The sequence below is a fragment of the Bos taurus genome, chromosome 10 (assembly GCF_002263795.3).
Source record: "Bos taurus isolate L1 Dominette 01449 registration number 42190680 breed Hereford chromosome 10, ARS-UCD2.0, whole genome shotgun sequence".
NCBI classification, from domain to species: domain Eukaryota; kingdom Metazoa; phylum Chordata; class Mammalia; order Artiodactyla; family Bovidae; genus Bos; species Bos taurus.
The window spans coordinates 70,541,959-70,547,138 of record NC_037337.1 but is presented as its reverse complement, the minus strand read 5'-3'; the positions used below and the strand labels follow the sequence as shown (position 1 = coordinate 70,547,138).

General features: G+C 41.3%; 1 non-coding gene across 1 annotated transcript; it reads left to right on the top strand.

Moving 5' to 3' along the window:
- Positions 1-73, top strand: TRNAK-CUU (transfer RNA lysine (anticodon CUU)). The gene has a single exon. It is a non-coding gene; the product is annotated as a tRNA-Lys (tRNA).
- Positions 74-5,180: the final 5,107 nt, after the last annotated feature.

Here is a 5,180-nt window from a genome sequence, read left to right as displayed (position 1 = left end):
GCCCGGCTAGCTCAGTCGGTAGAGCATGGGACTCTTAATCCCAGGGTCGTGGGTTCGAGCCCCACGTTGGGCGCATGTAGTATTTTCGGTTTTTTACTTTGCTTTAACATTCCGAGTTCTCTCTACAGCATTTTAACACACGAGGGTTGTGTTTTTAAACCGATTTTAGATACTGTCAATATTAACCAAATCTCTGGAAAAAAGACGAGCTTGCAAATTAGTTCTCAAATTGCGCTTGCGTACTTAAAAGCACACGTTCCTATTCCTTTCTCCTATCCCTCTCCTAGCTCCTCCTTCACTGAGGGAACTGAAACGGCCAATGTTTACAGTTGAAATTGATTTTCTGTGTTACTGTGCCTTCCTGCATTATTGCTGAGAGAGGACGGTTTTTTATTTAATCGGAACAAAATTCAGTTCAGTTCAGTTGCTCAGTCGTGTCTGACTCTTTGCGACCCCGTGAATCGCAGCACGCCAGGCCTCCCTGTCCATCACCAACTCCTGGAGTTCACTCAAACTCTCGTCCATCGAGTCAGTGATGCCATCCAGCCATCTCATCCTCTGTCGTCCCCTTCTCCTGCGCCCAATCCCTCCCAGCATCAGGAACAAAATTAGGAGCCTCAATACTGGCAACTTTTCTAAAACTTAAGCAATCCCATGGAAAAGCAGAGAGTCGGAGGACTTCGAAGTTCTCTCTTGTTTATTTTACGTTTTTTCTCAATATAGGGCTTTCCTAGGGTAGGGAAGGGGAAATGTCTTCTGGAGAAATATACAGTGAGAAATAGTCCATGCTGTTGTGAGAACCAGGGCACAATCAGGTTTTCTTCCACTGTTCGTGGGACTTATTTGGAATCTATCCATCCAGTTGGATAAATATTATCAAGTTAACATTCCGGTGAAGGGGAGGCTCTTTGAAACCAAAGCACAAAAGAACTGAGATGTGAAACTTCGAAAGGGCAATTATTACTAAGTACTATGGAATGTAGGACTTCCGCTTTTTTACCCTCTTCACTAAGAACTTCGAAATAATCAGGAAGAGAATGTGCACACCACAGCCAGTCACGTTCCAGGATCTCTCACCGGCCGCTGTAGGTGAAGGGCCAGGTTCCAACCTGAATTACTATTTTCTGTACGCCCCGTGTTATCCGCTAGCTTTCCTCCTACTAAAGGACCAATTTGTCTCTCTCGGTTTTTCCCCTCAACATACAAATATGCTGTTAATTCTCTATCTTAAAACATAACTTAGAACTTTGACCTAGGTTCCCTGCAAGCTACCATTTTACCGTATTTCTCTGTTCCTCTTTGGAGCAAGTTACCCCACAATGGCGCAAGCTCACCATTCTCTCCTCTCACCTGACAAAGACCAAAAAACAAACTCCTGTAGTTGAACAAGTTTGACTTATAACCCCTTGCAGTGAGGGAGACCTGTGGGGTGTCTCAGTAAGAGGGTGTTAGAATCTACCACAGGATTTGTGTTTTAGTCAGGGAATTTGGGAGAGGGTCTAAGGAAATGACCCTGGTGACTCAGAGATTAAAGCGTCTGCCCGCAATGCGGGAAACCTGGGTTCAATCCCCTGAGTCAGGGAGATCCCCTGGAGAAGGACATGGCACCCCACTCTAGTATTCTTGCCTGGAGAATCCCATGGACGGAGGAGCCTGGTGGGCTAAAATCCACGGAGTCGTAAAGAGTCCGACACGACTAAGCGACTTCACTTTCACTTTAAGGAAATGAGGGCGCCCTCTGGATTTCTGTTGTCAGGAAGCAGGGGCCATTCTATGATGAGAAGGCGATGGCACCCCACTCCAGTGCTCTTGCCTGGAAAATCCCATGGACGGAGCCTGGTAGGCTGCAGTCCATGGGGTCACTAAGAGTCGGACACGACTGAGCGACTTCACTTTCACTTTTCTCTTTCATGCATTGGAGAAAGAAATGGCAACCCACTCCGGTATTCTTGCCTGGAGAATCCCGGGGATGGGAGAGCCTGGTGGGCTGCCATCTATGGGATCGCACAGAGTCAGACACGACTGAAGTGACTTAGCAGCAGCAGCAGCATATGGAAAGGAGACTAAAGGAGGGATAAAGCTTAAACTGAAAGTCGCTCATTTAGGACAAAAGTGTTCAGTGTTCTGAGTGGGATAGGGACCAACTTGTCTAAAGTGAATGTTCTATGAAATCTGGATTCCACGTCCAGGCCTCCCCAATTTGTGACCAACCCACCATAAATCAGGGGTTCCCACGGTCTCTCCTGAGGTTTGTTAATTTCCTAGAATGGCTCACAGAAAAGGATACAACTCAGAAGAGCTAACTGGGAGAGATGGTAAGCCAAGGTAAGGGACTAGGGTTCTCTCCTCTGCTTGCCACTCCCCCAGCACCTGAACATGTTCACCATTCTGGAAGCTCTGTGAACAATGTATGATAGGGATTTTTATGGAGGCTTCTTCACACAGGCGTGATCAGTTATTGACTCAATTTCCAAACCCTGTCCTTTCCCTAGAGGATGGGGCAGGCAGGGGTGGGGCTGAAAGTTTTCCTTCAAAACCTGACTTAAGACTTTCTGGTGACCAGCTCTCATCCTAAAGTTATCCAAAAGCCCCCCAAGAGGCACCTTTTGGTGAGAAGTACAAAAGGCACTTCTATTACCCAGGAAATTCTAAGGGATTTAGAAGCTCTGTGTAAGCTGCTCCTAACACCCCTATCATGCAGGAATCAACAAGGATTTTAGGAGCTGTGTCAAAAACTACAGGTAGAGACCAAATACATTTCTTGTGTCACACTTGCCTAATTTGTCTGAGTCACTATAAGGCCCTCAATCACCCTATTCTAATTGCCAAGTAGCCCCCCCATTCACCTCATCCTACATTATTTTTTTCTATAGAAGTATCTTCTAATTCTTATTATTTGCTTTACTTTCACATCCTTGGAACGTAGGTCCACAAAGGCAGGATTTTTGTCTTTGCTCTCCAATGTATCTCAAGCACCTAAATTAGTATCTGGCAGATGTTCAATAAATATGTTAAAAATTAGTGAATTAAGAAGGCTGCATTGGTTTCTTAAAGCTGCCATAAACAAAGTGCCCCAAACTGAGTGACTAAAGAAATATACTGGCTCCCAATTCTGAAAGCTAAAAGCTTGAAATCAAAGTGCAAGGAGAGTCATGATGTTAAAGACTCTCTTGAAGAATCTGTCACCTCTTTCTCTTAGCTTTCTTGTGGCAGCAGCAACCCTTTGTGTTCTCTGGTTTGTTGGTGCCTAACTCCAATCTCGATCTGTTGATACATTTTCCCGTTTCTCTCTCACATGGCATTTTCCTTTTTGTATAATGACACCAGTCCTAGTATCTGATTAGAGCGCACCCTAATAATCCCATCTTAATGTGGTTACACCTGCAAGTAAGGCCACATTCACAGGAGCTAGAACTTGCAATCTCTCTAATGCACACAATTCAACCCTTAACAGAGGGCTCCATTTCTTAACCTCAATCGCTGGTGTCTGCTACTTTATAGTATCTATAAAGTTGTATTTCAGCTAGAGACCTTATGTTTTATATTATTCAGTAATGAAAACCTAGTAAGTCATCCAAATGCTACAAAAGACAATTTTATGTTTACTTCATGAGATAATGTTAATACTGAATCCATACAATGGACAATTAGTAGTATACCTATTCCTGGCCTAGTACACTTAGATTTCAAAGTTAAGAAATGGAGCTTTGTTCTTACGGAGCTTACATTCCAGAAAGAAGATAAAACCTGAATAGAAACAAATACAAGGTGAAATTGTAAGTGCCTTGTTACAGATAATGTGCTTATGGGAAAGAGGACTACTTTGGGGAAAAAGGTGCTGTAGGAAATGGTAAGTCGAGAGGACACAGGAGTCTCACTTTAGGAATGAATATATTGGGAAACTGAATTTTCAGTTTTAGCTTTCAAGTTCTTTGTGGTCTAATTGTAAATTATTTTAGTAATGCCTCATCTCAGTGCCAAATGCTTTAAGATTTTGTGCAGAGCAATCAGTTCACTTAGGCTGGAGTAATCCCCTATTATGGATATTCTCCTCATTCTGCAGGATCAAGGTCAGAAGCCTCCTCTATGAAGTGTCCCTGGTGCACTGGTCAGAACCAACTCCATCGGCAACTGGCAAGGGATCCTTTGATGGCACATACCACATTCTGTTTTGTATCCTTGTGTACACATCCACTTCTATTAACCTACAACCCTTCCAAGGGCAGAGGTCCATGTCTTACTGTTGTAGCATTTACAGGATCTAAAACTATACATGGTACACAGCCAAGAGTCAATAAATACTGAATGAATCATAGTTTGGGGCTACTAAAATAGTAGTACACGGTGACAAAGTAAACCTAGATGTATTTTAAAAAGTAACACACACACAAAGATAAAAATGAATCCTTTCCTATTCTTAATGCCAGGAACCAACTCTTTCAAGTGTTACTTGGTGTTAGTATCTTCATATACAGAGCACATAGCAAAACTAGGCAGACTATAGAAAAAGGAGAAACAAAATGATCAAACTATGAGTAAAAACAGACTTGGGACATATAGTCTAAAAAATGTATAAATTCTTACTCAGTCTTCAGGACTATGAAAATACATATATATTTCCTATCTTCACAGGTACTTAGAATGAAACCAGCAACATTCTAGTAAGAGGTAGTTCATTAAAAACAAAGGAAGAAAAACAAAAATAAAAATTAAACAATGACTGAGTACATATGACAAAGAACACTGCTTTTAGAAAATAAAAAACACAAAAGATTAAAGACATTATGAAGACATGTTTAAACAGCAGCTGCATAAAAATGCATGCGTATCTTTGCATTAAAATATCTTTTCCTTAGAAATTCATAAACTATGAAGTTAAGAAAGTGAACATTTCCACATTTTGCTTACCAAATGCTTAACTTACTACCCAAAATTATCAGTCCAAAAGTAGCATTATTATAACCTGGACACAAACATCAAAACAAAAGGATCTTCAGACACAGACCCATGTAAATATTTGAAATAACTAGAAATGGTAACATTATTCTTTATATGAAATAATTGATGAAAATAATGAAATTAATGAAGTCTCTGATGCCCAAGACAGATTATGTGAATTATGGAGAGATGCTTTTCCTCTTTTTGAAAACTTAACTATGTAACAAATCTCCAAAATGAAA